Source organism: Sinohyriopsis cumingii, chromosome 4, assembly GCF_028554795.1.
Source record: "Sinohyriopsis cumingii isolate HCF-2022 chromosome 4, ASM2855479v2, whole genome shotgun sequence".
In the NCBI taxonomy this organism is placed as follows: domain Eukaryota; kingdom Metazoa; phylum Mollusca; class Bivalvia; order Unionida; family Unionidae; genus Sinohyriopsis; species Sinohyriopsis cumingii.
In genome coordinates, this window is record NC_142964.1 from 71,264,819 (window position 1) to 71,282,612 (window position 17,794).

Genomic DNA, 17,794 nt, shown 5'->3' on the forward strand with positions numbered 1-17,794 from the left:
ATTTGACTCCTAGCCAAACTGGTTTCTTCTTCGTCAACGACATGGTAAGTTACTTTAATGTCTCGGTCCCACTAAGGGTAAGTAATGACAATTCGGTGACCATCGAGCATGTTCTACGTAGGCCGAATCTTGCGGTTCCCAGTGATGAAGTGACACACCGCAACTGAAGCACTTGACTTTATCCCCTTCACCAAAGTAGTAAAATCCGGCTCTGGCTAATTCTACAGGGGTCGGTCCTCCCAGATACTTAGGCCATTTTCCTTTGGACGATTGAAGACGATTTTCAAAGTCGCAGTATTCCGACAAACGCACAGGAAACGAATATTCGTCTTTCACAGGTTCGTTTCGATGAGGGTTGGGTGACATGGACAGGAGTTTGCTCAGAGCTGGATGACATCCGTAGGGGGGTAGACGTGAAGGTGAACATCCACCTTTAAAACGAAACCCAGTAAAATGTCCAAGAGGACGAGCGGCATCGCTTTCGCATCCCTCAGGTTTGGCACGCACAGCATCACTTTCCATGATAGGGGTAGTGAGAACAAAGTTCCCATGATGCTTTACGGCATCGCTAAGGTCACAACGTACAGCATCGTACCCATCGCAAGGCTCAAAATCGCATTCCACTTCCGAAGCTCCACACTTGAATTGTGCCTGTCTAAACTTGTTTTGTGGTTCTATGAAAGTATTCATCTTGTTCGCTCGGTCTTGTTAGTCCCAATGAACTATCGATCTTGACCATAGCCCCTATTATACTAGTCGCAATGCAGTCTCAAGCTTGTACATCGTTCCTTTTTTATGTTTTTTATGTCTTGTTTTGGAAGGTACCGTCTCTAAGGTACCGTCATCATTGTACCGTAATGTCATGGGTGGAAAGGCCATAGAAAGGTAAGGGCAGTGCGGAGACCATCGAGTATGTTCCAGAATGGCTGAATCTTTATAGATACATAGATCCATTCGTAACTTCAGGCCACAAGCGAAACACTGTACTTCATATCCCAATCCTGACTCAGGTCCCAAGTAGACAAATCCTGTTCTAGCTAAAATATGCGAAGAAGGTAATCCTTTCCTATCCGTAGGCCATGCTTGAAACGTGTCCAATCGACGGGCACAATCACAATAGTCAGGCAAGAAAACCGGAAAATGGTAGGGTTTGAACTTGGAGTTCTCATCGGGTTTCTCACTCGATTCTTGCTGTGGCGAAGTCATCCTTCTGGTAGGTGGCTATCCGCTTACAGCCAAAGTTTTATACCAACATGTCCATACGGCAAAGTGAAATGATTGGGAAGTCGCACTCGCTTCTTGTACACGATTTGATAGACTTTTTCCAAGGGCCGACTGACGATGTGATAAGTGGGTAAACGTACAATCTTGTTCGGTTGATAGGTGGTCACTTTAAAGTGTTCATCCTCTCCGGATTGCAAGGCTTCTTTCAATACCCCAAAGTTGACCACTTGACTGGTACGATAATTCAGAGTCAATCCTTTCACTTTACACTTCGTGTGCACTTCTCCTTGTGGGTCTCGGTATTCGTAGCCGTAATTTTTAGGACCGCCACTAACGAAACTTAGAATCTTGTCGTCGGGATGCTCGTCTGTCCAGGCTCCTAAACGGTCTCCTTCGATGTCAGGGTGCTGTTGACTCGGGTGATGGATGTAAATGCAACTCTCCGTGTCAAAGTACAGGACGCGTTCCCCTAACAGTTCTAAAGCTTCGTACAATTTTAAGCGAGCATGGGCTGTCACGTAAGCCGCAATGATGACATTTCCAAAAGGGGTCGTCTTGTACAAAGTCCAGATCTTCTTCGTAATTGACCAAGATCAAATCCTCGCAAACGACGTCCACGTGTTTCATGTATTTGGTTTTGTCGTGAATCATCTGGAAGTAGCGGGAAGGCTCTGTCAAATATTCCGTCTTGGGTAAACACGGTCGTTGTGCCATTTTACCCCACAAGCAATTTAACATCACTTTGGCAAACGATCGCCTGCCTTCGTTTTTCTCGATGTGGTCTAAAGTGATGCCTTCTTGTTCGTAGTATTTCTCTTTGAATTTTATTTGGTCTTCGGGAGTGTGACACCAGGAAGGATAGCCGCTGGCTTCTTGCTTCAGTTTCAAAAAGGCATCCACGTAGTCTGCGAAAATGCCTTTCTGAGTAGGGTCACCCTTGTGGTATTGTTGTGTCTTGGGAAAGTGGCAAATTTCGTACACTTCTAACAGTTGGTATCCCATGTCCATAGCTTTGAACAATTCCACGCTAACCCACGTCCCCGTCAAGGCACGTTCTTCCTGGGTGTGCTGACAAGGTTGGTCTTGGTTGCACGTTTCGGCACAAGTACGGCACAAAGGAAACATCAGTTTGCCTTGGCAATGGTGAGGTAACACGGGATGGTACAAGTCCGTGGGAGGCAAAACTTTGCACTTGATCAGACCTTCGTATTGTCGAATGTTTTTCGGGTCGATGTGTTCCGTCAACAATTGTGGGTGCCCTACAGGAAAGGGACAATATTTGCACACGTAGGGATACAGCCAACACACGTCCAAGTATTTGATTTCTTCTCCTTTCTCTTCGTCGGCTTGGTACAGCAAACAGGTGGCATTGGTCCTTCCTCCGTACAAACTATCCCTCGGGTTCAGCGGGTCCACCCACTGGTAACTTTCTACGAGGCGTTTAAATTCGGGATCGGTTTTCAAACGGTGATCGTACTCGTATTCCCACATTTCCACCACTTGGTATCCTTGCTGTTCTAACTTTAGGCGTCGCTGAGAAGTGTCCTGGTACAAGTCTTCCATGGTTCGCTGTAAAAACTGATTTTTAGTGCCACGGTGAGGGTAACAGACGGGACATCCGTGAAATAAGCAGCCGTTAAACTCGTACACGATCTTGGGGTTTTCTAAGTCCCAGCCATCGACCGAATGCGTTCCGATGGTCTTTTCGCCTCCTCCGTTGCGGGCATGCTGAATCCATTTGTCTTCCTTGTCGCACAAGTAATGTAACCAGCGTAGGGCTTTGACCGAGTATTGACGTTTGACATAGTGGGTCGTTTGAGGACTGATGATGTTTTCAGGCATGAATCGTTGCATGTACACTAAGGAACACACTTTGGCAATGGTGCAAGCTTCTTTCAAAGGATCGACCCCTCCGTGTTCCATGAACAGTTCTCGAAATTTTCCACAGCAACGCCGTAAAATGTCCACGTCGGAACGACAATACTTTAGCATTTCTTCCTGAAAGTCGAAAGGGTCCGAGGCGTGAGCCTGGTACCAAGCGTAGAAAGCTTCTCGTTGTTCGGTACGCATGTTGTCGGGGTCGTAATAGTGAGCCTCAGGTAAATGGGGTAGAACGACGTGTTGATTGGCTTCCGTATTGAAAAAGTGTGGAAAGTACCCTTTAGCCATTTCTGTCATTCCAAACGTTTTAGGCATTCGACTCAAAGGCATGGCCAAGAAACTCATCGAATCTTTAAACTGCACTTGTCCCACTTGCATGAAAATGATTTTGGCTCCGTTCAAAGTCACTTTAGGACGTTCGGTGCCATGTTCCGTATAGTACCTCAAAAGAAACTGTCCATCGTATCTTGAGAAATTGCGAGCCATCACTGTGGCATGACGATGACAATCTCCGTAACGTTCGATGTCCTCTTGGCTCCACGTCTTGTCGATGGGGTCTAAGACCCATTGGGCAAAATCGGCCAACGTGTTCGGTCCTCGAAAGATTTTTTCACGCCCTCCGGGAATCTTGCTGCAGTGAGGGCAATGACTGAAGATAGGTTCTTGAATGCACTTCTCGCACGCTCGATGAGACACGCAAAAATTAGGAATGTGAATGCCGGTCTCTTGCATGCATTCGAAATCAAAAAAGATGAAATTGCCTTTCTTCTTGTGACCGTCCTCTTTCTCTGGTGGGGGCTGGTATTTTTGCACGTAGCATTCGTGTTCCAAGTCCACGATGTGGTGACAAATGTGACATTTTTTCTTTCCTGAACATATGTGAGTCTTGGCATTATTGGTACGTAGACCTTGTCCACACGTAGGGCACAATCTCAGCAGTTGACACTACATTTCTGCTGTGAACCTTGCGTCTTCAGATGTTGTTGGTAACAGGCGGGGCTGACAAACGTGCGCAGACAAGCAGGACAATGTAATCTTTCTTGTCCTTCGCTCAGACAGGGTGGAGAGGCCAAACATCCTGAGCATTTCCATCCGCAATGTTTGTGTTGCTCTCGATTATTATAACCATAGTCACATTTCTCACAGTAATATATGTATCCCAGGAATCCGGTGATGGTGGTAATGGTATCGAAATGGTCATCGTGATGATAAAGGTGAATGTATTTTCCATCCTTAAAGTTTTGGCCTCGATACAACAGAGGCCCGCGAACTTCTTGAGGGTGCACTTTCAAGGTGTAGAATGGGGCTAGGACATCTTGCAATGTTTGCATTTCAGGAATACCGCAGGGTGTGTCTTTGGACAGGCCAGCTTGTTGTAACAGGATCTCTGCTTCACTTCGTTGTTTGGCTCGGTTCGATTTTCGAATGTTCTCCCAGGCTCTTTTCCATTCTACCGTGTCGTTCTTGTTGGCATAGGTTCGTCCCACCACGATAGCCCTGGCTAAACACATCTGGTCTTGAGGGTTGTGAATTCGGACGAGGCTCGTTTTGGTGATGCGAAGGTCGTTCACCAATAACACCTTATGGCGTTGTCCGGTCCCTTGAGGAGGAGAGACGTGGGTCATGTCGAGTGTGGCTTTTCCATCGGTGATGTCAAACTGGTCATTGGATTGTTGTACGTGTTGAATCTTGTCCATGACTTTGGAAGCAGTCAATTCTGCAGGGGTGCTAAACTCGATCCAAACAGGGGATTTCAAACCGTCGTGTTGTATGGAAAGTCTCAAGCGATCGTCTTCTTTGAGTTGACATTGTCGCTTGAGTGCGGTGAGCAAAGAATCCCACATCCCAGTGATGACCCTTCTGCTTTCTCTAACAGTACGTCGGACTTGAAATCTTTAAACTTCACTGAGTATTTGTAAGCCGTGGTTCTAAATTTTCTAGAGGAGCGCTTTTCCGTCTCTCGAATGGAATAGTACTTTTCAGGGTTGACTAAGGGTGGTGAACTTTGTTTAGAGGGTTCGGATTCTGGTTCACTCATGTCCTCTTCAAAATCACTGGCATGAATTTGTGCCAAGACTTCAGCCCGGTCATGAGGCGATAGATCACGTTTCTGCCTCTTACTTTCTTCTTCTTTCTTCTCAAATGAATTGGATCGTTTCATCTTGAGTGTAAAACGTCAAATGACTCAAGTTTAAACACCATAGACTAATTTATAGTCATGGCAGACCAGCGTATATAAAAGGGTGTGTGTCTTGTCCTTTCACTATTCATTTCACTCTCAAACCGAGCACAACGATGGAAGAGACTAGCCAAATCGAACGTTTCATCAGAGCTTTGCAGGGGTCATTAGAAAATTTTCTTCAGACCAGCCGACGGACTACTTTCCTTCCTTTCGAGATAAAAGTGAAGATACTTGCTATATCTGTGAAAAGAAAGGGCATTGGTCTTCAGGGTGTCCAGACCGTCAAAATAGAAAAAAAGGGGCTAGAAAAGACAAAAGTCAAGATACCTGTTATTAGTGTAAAGAAAAAGGACATTGGTCTCCAGATTGCCCAAAAAAGAAACAAGAGGAGTCAGAAGAAAAGAGGGATTCTTCAGAAGAAGAGAGGGATTCTTCAGAGGAAGAAAGCAGCCAGGTGAAGAAAAAGAAACAGGAGAAGAAAAGAAGAAGGGAAGAAAGTGAGGAGGAAGAAGAGGAAAAGACTGTGACGGTGAAGAAATTGAAAAAACAGAGAGAGTAAACAATGAGATAGAAGAAGTCTATGAACTTTTTAAAGTGTTGTGTTGTGAATTGTGAATTGGATTGTAACTATTGAGAAAAGAATACATTAATTATATAAGGTAAGTGTTTTTGAGTTTTGATTTTAAAATAAGAAGCTACACTCACGCACTCATATACACGTACTATAGGGGTAAAATGGTTATTTGTTTTTGAATTATTGGCAATTGAAAGTGTATCTCTTTTCTACAGACGTGGGTGGCCCTGAAAAGGGTCTTTTTTTGGTGTAGGGGTGAGTTTAAGCAATCAACTTTAACTGCCTTAAGCCTTTGCCACGGCCAAGGCCTACTTCTGGACTGCGTACTGTTGATGATGATGATGATTTGGTTGAAATCATTAGGGTGGTACGGTAGGCTTAGTCACAGGGTTGACGTGTTTAGCTCGGGAAGGTCGTATTCTCTTCGGTCGTAATAAAGAAGTCTGATACATTTGTTTCAGACTTCTTAACTCCGCTAAAATGTCCAACAGTACCGTGACGGTTTGACTTTCACCCTCTTGTTTCTTTGCTACTGCTACTTCTTCTTGTTGTTGTTTTTTTCTTACCTCTTCTTCTTGCTGCTGTTGCTGTAGGAGAAAAGCTTGTTCCACTTCCTTTTGTCGTTGTATAAATTTCTCCAATTCTTCTTTCTGTCTCTGTCTAAAATTCTCCACTTGCGGTAATGAAGAAGGAGACGAAGGTTCCGGAACAAATTCTTGCGAGGTAAGAAACTCCACAAAATCCCAATTTACCTCTTCTGAAAGTAAGTCCTGGTTCCCTTGGGCGGTCTCCACTGCTGGTGCACCCCAATGGATCGTTTTCTGAGTTTCCGTCATGTTGAATCACTGTCGCATAGATTGACTGCACACAGGCGCTAGCGAATCTATATAGACCACGTGACGTCACATATTGCTCTCTTCGGAGTGGATGCGGGCTGACTGAATTTTGTAACGCGTGTTTGGATTGGTCAGTGAACTCAATCCGTTTCAATCCTTCCTGTACCTATAAATAAGCGCAGTTCACTGCATTGATTCACCTGTTCTCGTCGCCTCAAGATGTGGACCACAGTTGAATCATCCACCCTTGTGTCTTCAATGATGTTTAGGACGGACATGCTAATGTATGTCCGATCCAAGTGGACCGTTGTCCACAGGACAAACACCAGTCTGTGGATACGTAGGATCTACGTAGAAAGACAAGGTTGCCTCAAGAGGACTCTGATTTATGGCCCTACACTAAGAAGCAGCTTGAGGACAAGAAGATGCCGCAGATGCCCTTTATGTTAAGCTCATATTAACCTAAATCCAAAGGCCCTTTTCAGGGCCACTCATAGGTCTCGAAGAGAGATTGACTTTCCATTGCCAACCCTCTTTATTTTTTTTTTTATATTTAAAAATCCCATGTTTCAATTGCCTTTGTCCCTAGAATGGATATTTTTTTCTCCCATTATTCAAATGCCTTTGTCCCTAGAATGGATATTTCCTTTCTCCCATGTTAAATTCCCTTGTCCCCAGAGTGGATACCTTTTTTTTCCATGTTAAATTTATATAGTCTTCAGAGTGGATATTGCTTCCCATGTTAAATTTACGTAGTCCCCAGAGTGGATATTGCCTTTTTAACATGGAACTCCCCTAGTCCCTAGACCGTCCCACCTTACTACTACCCTTATAATGCCAATGTATTTTATATAACGAAGGTGTCTGGGATCCCTTCTACTACAATGATAATAATATGTACTGCATATAATTGTATGGGGTGGGTGGGTGTCTTTCCACATTATTTCCACATAGTCTTACAGATCTTACCAAATCATTCGATATAGATACCTTCGCTGTTCATTCTATAAAGGGAGAATACATGAGATCATATTTCTGTTTATGGGTATTGTTAAATCATTCACGGAAATCTATAATATTTACTATAAGTCATGTTATCTCTTATTTAGTAGCCTTATGAAGTACAAAAGAGATAATTTACCAAAACACGGCTATTTTAGTGAGAAACATTGTCTATCTTTATGTAATAATTAGAAGCAACAGTAGAGCACCAACAAATAACGTCTTATAACTGTTGCTGAAAGTGTACCAATTATGTTTTTGAAACTGAATTCTGACTGACATAATTAATAATCTACGAAACGATAAAGTTGCTACTTTACGGTTATCTTATGATTTTGATTTCAAAATATTCCACTATATCACGCTTTTATGAATGTTATTGTTCATGTATTGTGAAAGCATGAAACCGAGTCTTCAGTTTGTTACTTTCATTTTATTTGTAATACGGACATTGATTTATCTTTCGCATGGCCCTCCCTTTCTTGAATTTCACTATCTCTTGTATTTATATCAGTGTTTTTTTATTTATTGTCCTTCGTAGATATTTTGGGCCCTATTTACATTGCCGTGTTTTTAATACTAAAATTGCTAAGTGTAGAAATGTGTGGCAATTAGGACAGACGTCACTACTAATAGATCTTGTATATTTTGATCAAGATCATAAAAATGTCATGCCTGCACATTGTATGAAAACGAGATTTTAAATATGCCTCAGACATGCTGAAATAACTCTTAAACAATCCGATGTCAGGTTTCGAATGGTAATAAAGTTTTCCTACATAAAACGAAATAGAGATTGGATTAAGCTGCAACAAAATCTGGTGCACTTAATATGGGTTCTACCTAACTGATTTTGATATATTATTACCTGAGATTATTCACGGTCGGGATGCCTATCTATCTATCTATATATATATATATATATATATATATATATATATATATATATATATATATATATATATATATATATATATATATATATATATATATATATATATATATATATATATATATATATTAATTTATTTGTGTTCGTGTGTGTGTGTGTGTGTGTGTGTGTGTACATCATGGAGTCGTCGTTCTGCAAATCAAAGGTTAAGTGAGTCTTCACCTGCCAGCGATAATGCTTGTGAACAGTTCCGCATGGTCGGCAAAGCTGATTACGCGATTTTTACTCCGATACCACATTTAAGGCAAGTATTATTGATTCTTTTGCTCGATGCTTTCGTAATAGGTGGAGATCTCAGTGTGTACAGAACACATCCTTGGTGCCACATCATTCGCCTATAGAGTCGCTACACAAGTCATTCACTTATCTTACTATTATCATTTTAAATTCTTTTTCTATTTCTCTTCCGATTTCTTCAGTTTTTGTGCCGTCCTGCATATTTTATTTCATAGATTTGACAACGGTATATATGTTTCTTATATATTTTCTTTTAACTTGTTTCATCGTAAAAGAATGTAGATTAACTGTAGTTCATTTCATCGTTATGTTCTTCATATATTTTGTTGTCGGAATATCCGTATCAACATATTTTACACTGCTGGACATGAAACACTTTCAGGATTTTCAACTATGTCGGCACATATTCGTTGTTGTGTCTGCCGACAATCTGAACTTCTCTTTTCAAGGAGCAATCTACTTCACACCTTTCACTAACAGCTAGATGGGCTGTATTCTCCAAACTCCACACATTTGTTAATATTAATTGGGAGTTATTCCCTTTTCTACGTTTTAATTGTTAGTATTATTGATTTTCTGATTCACGTCATCGACTATAATCGTTTTGATTTACCTTTTCCTCTTTAACTGGTTGGATATTGATATTTTAAAATAGCGTTTTGTAGTTTGATATCTTAGTGGAGATGTAAGGCTGTACTGCTCAATGAGTCTGTAAAACGTTCTTCTCTGAACATTTAGTTTTTGATTGGTCTTCTTAACGTTTTGTGTTTTCGCACGTAATTTGTCTTTTTAAAAAATGTACATATAATTTTTTTTTAACTTTTGATAACTTTTCATTCCCCTGTGTTGCTAACTCTTTTTGTGAGGTGGTGCCGTCTTTTTTAAAAACCCAAGTGGTTCTCCTTAAAATATTCGTGTAACTTGTTATTTCCGTATTTCATTATACGCTAACTGGACATCTCTCTCTCTCTCTCTCTCTCTCTCTCTCTCTCTCTCTCTCTCTCTCTCTATATATATATATATATATATATATATATATATATATATATATATATATATATATATATATATATATATATATATATATATCTATATATATGTATATATATATATATATATATATATATATATATATATATATATATATATATATATATATATATATATATATATATATATATATATATATATATATATATATATATATATATATATATATAGAGAGAGAGAGAGAGAGAGAGAGAGAGAGAGAGCGTTCATATATATATATATATATATATATATATATATATATATATATATATATATATATATATATATATATATATATATATATATATATACACTCCATCATGGAATCTATGGAATCTTCTTAGCCGAATTATAGTTCTTTAAATATGTATTTGTCTTCAGTATCTTACACTGTCCATCCTAATATGTCTTATTATTACTCAGTCTTGAAATGTCCCTAACCCTGTATCAGTTATCTTCAGACAAGCGTTATATAAAAGGAGACGGCGTGATATAGAATATAACCAACAGCATTAGCCATGCAACACACCGTGGCTGTCACTTAATGTCTAAAATTTGCAGTGTTTCGTTACATTCTTCTAGGATTTAAATTAGCATTCCATAAAATCTTGTTTTTCGTTTTCATTTTTTTCTTCTCTTTATTTTTACTAAACGATGACTAGACTCTTCCTTGTAAAACTGGTAAAATATCTATTATATCAACAAACACGTAAGGATACGCATCCTTTTTTAAAATATCTTTATTCTATATCTTCGAGATGCGTGAGTTTTTTCATTTCGATAGTTTGGCAAGTTGTTCGCTCGAACTTAAAGAGTTAAGCTGATAAATTTCAAGCTAGTCAATGCTCTTGGTTAATTTGTTTTTGGTGTATTTACTGTCTTGCTGAATAAATACGTTTTGCCAGATGATAGCATTACACTAAATTCCTCCTCAGCATCTATTACGATGGAGCTTTGCATGAATGGGTAGACATCCTTTCAGGATCAGTTGTGAAAAAATATGGGGAGACATCCTTGGTGTTGTCTTTGAAACCACATTACACATCTGTCTAATGAAAAGTTATATAGTCTTCACCTCTATGTAAAACAAGAAGACCATTAAACGGCATCAACACCCTTGGTGTGTTTCTACGTGAAATCAACCCTGCTTGGAATAGCTTACTTGTGTTGAAAGTGAAGGATTTCTACGTTAGTTACAATGTCTAACGTGTGTATTTTATCCCTCTACTGTTTTAAAACAATTTAGGCGTTTATAGCACATACACTTTTTCCACTTCCATTAATATGATGTTATCTCTTTGCCTATCAATGGTTCCTAATTTTAATTCCTAAAGCTTATTCTCTTTACGAACTCATAACTCTCAATTTCCAAAACTCATTGTACGTTTACGCGCTTGTCTCGGTGTCCATCTTTTAAAAATCTTCTAATGTGGATTAAGATGTGTACCTGTTCGTATTGTTCCACAATATCAACAACGTTAATCAAAATATTGTATTCAACCTCATTTATTTCTATCACACAAGAAAAAAACTATTCATCGGACACTTATCGAACCATACCGGACGATACTTACCTAATTTGTACCTACTAAGAAAAACCACATGTATTCAAAACATTCTCAGTGATACAACGTAAACATTCGTCATCGTTACACAAAACATGCATATAGTTCATTTATATTTTACTCACTTAGGTGAATGTACCTTAAATACCTTTAGTCTTATCCATGGTAATTAGGAAGTACAAAATTCAGTATATTTGCAGCCATGATAGTGTTCTAGCTCTAATAGTAATCAATTCTATTATCTTTCTCTAATCTGTGCCAGAAAGATGCACGCATGTTTTTGACGTCCTTGTCCATGAATTTCGACAAACGTATCTCTGAGAACGTTTCTTTTGTCTTTCAAGAATCTTTCACATTATTTCTCTGTCTATCAGATATATGGAGTTTGAAAACTAAATCCACACTTATTTCCATTTTATCGATAGTGATGCGTTTGTCGATTATTGTTTTTAAAACCTTTTAATTTCTTGACGGCAATGATTTGCATCGTTGAACTGTTATTTTCTAGGAAATGCTAACTTGACACCGACACAATTAAAAAAAATAGTTTTAACATTCTCCTTCAATGTTACAAATTAATTTCCTTCACCTTCTTGATATTTGATAATGATCTTCGGCTCTGTTTTCACTTTAAACCTCTAAGGGTTTTTATCTCTCCATTACACGTATCTGTCTAACATAATCCAGTGAATAATGGTAATTGAAATATTCTTCCAGGGGAGGTAATAGTTGTAAGAATATCACCCCAAGTGATGCGAGACCTAATGAGCAATTTACAGCACATTGTTAGACTGAGCGCTATCTTTAAATAATAGCATAATGCGACAAAATGTGTCAGGCTATACAAATAAACACACCTCCTAAGTTGATCCTTGGTAATGAGTTTCGTTAATTTAAATTCGCGGAGATTAATAAATTCATAGAGCCTATCACTTTGTCAGATAAACAACTTAATTGTATATTAATTGTTACTGGATTCTATTAGTTCCCTATCCATCTATACCCGAGCTTTTTGACGGTTTTTCTATGCTTCTAAAATCTGTACGACGTTTAACGTCTTGTAAAAAGTCTGTAATTAAAGTTGTATTTCATTCAGTTTTGATGCGTTGGATTTTGTCATGATGTCAACTGAAAGAACCGCACATGTATCATATAGATACTATGCGCACTGAGATGTCCTATTTTTACAATTGTCGAAGTTACTCCATTTAAGTGAGTGCAAATTGCATAGTTTCACAAAAGGTGTTGCGTTAAATGTGTACCTCTGTGAACCAAATAAACAAAAAATAAACGCTCTCAAACAGAATCATATACTGTCTTGAGTAAAAATGAGCCCAAACTTATAAAAACTAGCAATTTTCAAAATGTATTAGTCATTGTTTGTACTCCTTTGCACCGCTTTTGTCATTTCAAAATAGTACTACGTATAAAGATGTGAGTATTTTAAACGTATGTATTTTACAATGGTCTGGAAACAGTTATTTTTCAACTCAGTATTCACCAAATCGATCGATCAATAGATAGTTAACATGCTGTTTGCAGATAGTGGGAATGTTTAACTTTCCTTACTATTGTTTTCCAATCAATTACTTTTTCTTATCAACATTTGACCAACGGATGTTTGATTTGATGTGCTGGTATAACATCGAATTTGATGTGCCGGTAGAAGGAGTTGTAATTTATTTCTGACTTGACGCATAATTCTAACATTAGTAATTCTCCTTTAGAGATCCTAAGTGATATATCACTCAATTAATACAATCAGTTGCAGCAGCCAGACAAATATTTAGAATTGCAAATTTTCTTGATAGCACAATCCTTATATTTTTTCTACGTTGACGTTTCATTTCATTCCTTTGTGTCAATTTATTTTTATCTCTGCAAATATTACAAGCCATTTTTGCTAAATGATGTATTTATTTTGCTTTAAAGGCATAGAAATAGATCATTCTGATTGCTTTTCACTCGGTAAAATTTTATCACATAAGAATTTTGGGAAAACTCGATTCTCTGCATTCCAGTCAATATCGGTTGTGCTCCAGAAACCCATCTCTGTGATACTCATATTCACCATACGTCTTAATACGAAGAAAAAAATTCTTGATTGCATAAACGTTATTGCTTGTATATAGAACAAATTCATTTGCATACTTTAGGATGCCCTTTTCTCTAAGTAGACACGGCTACCATCACCTTCTCAAAACTCTGCATTTTTAGGCATGTCGTTTATGTTTTAATAGTTCTTGCAAATTCAAGCTCACAAATTTCTAACCTGACGGCTTGATGTTGTATTTTCGGAAAGTCACCTTCGTCACTTTGTGTGAATATCTCTTTAAAAAACACACCAAAGTTATTCAAAAAAGCAATTTGACCATCACCAGTGTACTAATAATGATTGAGACTTGGCAAATTAAAAAAGCGTATACCATTTCACATATAACAATTAATAGCAAGTAATTAATGTCATCGTTGAAACATATCGCCATCTATTGCCATATATATCTATTGAAGTGATTAGCTACCATTGTGTATGCAAAACAATAGGTTACAGATATTTAGTTTTATAACGATCCTTTCTATTATATTGGCAGAATATAAACTAATGAATGTTTGTGTTTAAATGTGAGCTAATCCGCACAATGTCTGACGTACTAGATCAAAACAATCTGCGTATGCGCCACTGATGTTACAAAGAAACATGAAACACAGATATCTACATATTCAATGCATTTTCTAAAGAGGCTAACATTAGATAACTATACACATGCATCACTATCTTAAAAGAAATGGAGTACAGGCAGACGTTTTGTCAAATATATGTAGATAGATAGATAGATAGATAGATAGATAGATAGACTCTTATTTTGCGATATTCTTCATTATGCTCGAGGCTAATAAAACGCGGACTCTTAACATTGTGATCCTCTTGCTTGAATCTCGTCTTCAAATCAAACACAAAGTTAAATCATAGCTCTATGCAATAAAAAAGTCCAGGACTCGTAAAATAAATTGTAATTTTAAAAGCCTCTCTACGTATAAGTTTTTAAATTATATATTTTCGTTATGACAATTTAAGTTTCAATTTAAGTTCTTTCAGACTAAAAGAAATCTATATCTAGCAAAGTGGAATGCCATACATTATATTGCACATCCTCAATATTTGCCAATTATAAGGCAACTTCTCTATCTATGTTTATTGGGGCTTTTCAGCGCATGTAGTAAATTCATTGGAGACCCTCAAAACTAGTAATTTTAAAAATCGTTACGTCTGGTCTAAATCTTGTAATCCTTCCTTGCCATTTAAAAACCTCCATGATCTTGGATAACCCAAACATTAATATGAAGTAAAGTCATCTGAAATAATCTAAAAACTAAACTGATCAGAGTGGTTTATATTAGATGCAGTTGAACAATGAAGCAGATAATGGGAACGGGTTGATATAATCCTTTCCAGGATATAGACATATAATTAAGTCACCTATTTTAACTGAAATGAAGGGATATTATGTGAAGCTATTTATTATTTAGTTCTTTAGTTGGAAATCTATATTCCTTTTGGAACCGTTAATCTAATTTATTGTTACAGATCACGACTTCTCCATCATCGTAGTGCAAGGACGTTACAGTCACGACTCGACCAACGTGGCTATGTGAGAAAGCTTGCCAGTAGCTTCCCGTGTGCTGGTGGTTCCGGGGCCATTCCCAGGGTTCTACCTCCACCAGTTGTACTGGAAGCCATGTATAGCATGTCATGTGCTGAGAAAGGGCGTTATTCTCTCCAGAATAAACAACAAAGGCCGCTCCGGTGTCCTAGTGGTTAGAGAATCCGCTTCGGATACGGGAGTTCGTTGGTTCGAACCCCGGCCGAGTCATACCAGAGACTTATAAAAATGGTACTAACAGCTGCTTCTCTAGGCGCTCAGCATTAAGAGGTTAGTGTTAGGACTGGTCGGCCTGGTATCAGTATAATGTGACTGGGTGGAACATGATGCCCCTTTGATAGACATCACTATAAAGTGCCACACTTCAGACATCGCAGCGACATGACTGAAAAATTGTTGGAGCTGCGTTAAAAATCCAACTCACACACACACACACACACACACACACACACACACACACGACCAAAGAAACAAACTCGATGGTCAAAGCCATGTCTGGCATGTTATATGACTGCATTCGCAATTTGATCTGACGAAGATCTCAGTGGGTACTGGTTACTTTCACATTATTGTTAAACTGAATAGACACTTTCGAGTTCCCAGATAGTCACCAAGAACAAGTGTTTATTTTCTGTATTTTTTTTTTTTTGAATTCTTAAACGAATATCTACGAGGTAATCTTTGCAAACAATAGTCTGGTATTCAACTGTGCTAATGCTCACTGTAATATCAATGCCAATAGTAACTACATAGTCTAGCTCAAGAGATTGTAAATCAAGTAGTCATACCCATGGGGAGCCATTGTGTCCTTTCTGATTGTTGACCGTCTAGATACATTATAAATAAGTCACCCAACTTTAAGTCAGGGGTCACATTATCCGTCAGGGAACTAGTTCTCATTCTGCTACGTCTGGACTGCATTGTGTCTCAGAATGTAATAGAATGCTTAGAGATGGGACACGATTCGCTGTAAGCATAATGTTGATTATGTGTTAAAGTAACAGGAGTTATGAAGTTACCTATTTAATTTGCATTATTGTCTTTCTCAATAACAGAACGTATTGAAAAAGTGAAAGTCACTGCATATGATAAATGCAGCATGAAGTCCATTATGCGATTCATCACTTATTGATATTTTGAATTCCGATTTTCCTTTGCAAATATATCATGAAAACTTTCCACCAACTCGCTTAAAACAAAACTGATCCCAAGCAAGAAAAATTACTAATGCCATTACGGATTAATGTAGTCAATATTAGGGTTTCTATTAAAGAAAATCTGAATGCATGCTACACTATTAATAAAATTTCAGCATGGAAATTTAGGATGTAAATCATCTTACCATTGAAAACATTATGCTGACAGACAATGATCAAGAGATTTTAGATCGTCCATCTGTTTTCTTCCTCAGTTCATCCCTAACATTTTCCATGTTTTCCGACGTTTTGTGATATTTTTTGTTGTTCTTCTGCTAATCTCTCAACAATAAAATTAAATTAGTTGAAGAAATTTTTAATTTCTCTAGACGCTTAAAATTAAAAGAATTTTTTTATGATAAAGCATACAAGAATTCAGAGAGTAAATCGATTTCTTTTCATTTTAAAAAATGGGTTATTTTAACACAATTAAATCATCTTTTACACCAGTTAGTGGACGTGATTCATATTTAGATTTTTATATTGACGCAATCACAAAAGAGATATTAACTGATAATCATAAAAAGCAATATCATAGTAATATTTCTAAGGACGAAATTAAGTCTTTATATAATCTAATGAATGACGACAGTATAGTTATTAAAAAGGCTGATAAATCAAACACTGTTATTATTATGAATCAAGATGATTATGTTAGAGAAGTTGAACGTCAATTAAATGATGAAAAATATTTCAGACATATTGACAAAAACCCGTCAATAGAAATTAAATCAAATATTTCAACATGCATTAATGAGATTGCTAAAAATAATAATTCCGTAATTGAGGAATTTGATACATTCCCTCTTAACATACGTACACCTCAATTCTACATATTACCCAAAACTCATAAAAATCCTGACCATAATTTACCTTTAAATTATCCAGGACGACCAGTTATATCAGGTTATAATTCATATACTGAAAACCTATCCAAATTTATTGATAGTGTTTTACAACCTTTAATGAAATCACTTCCTTCATACATAAAGATACCACTGATTTCATTAAAAAGTTGAAGTCTATTCCACAGCTATCTGATAACTCAATCCTTGTATCATTAGACGTAACATCATTATATACCAACATTCCGCATGCAGATGGTATTGAAGCATGTAAATATTTTATTGATAACAATCTTAATAATAGCACACTATCTAGTGAAGACATATGTAAAATAATAAAACTTATCTTGGAAAACAATTATTTTCAATTCAATAATATGAATTACATACAAATAATGGGTAGAGCAATGGGTAGTCCCATGGCTCCTTCATACGCTCCCTTTTTCATGGGTAAATTAGAAAAAGATTTTCTTCAAAACGAAAAGTTTAATCCATCTGTTTGGTTTAGATTTTTAGATGACATATTTATGATCTGGAAGCATTCAAATGAAGAACTGAAAAAATTTATTGATCGCCTGAATCATTTTCATCCGACAATTAAATTTA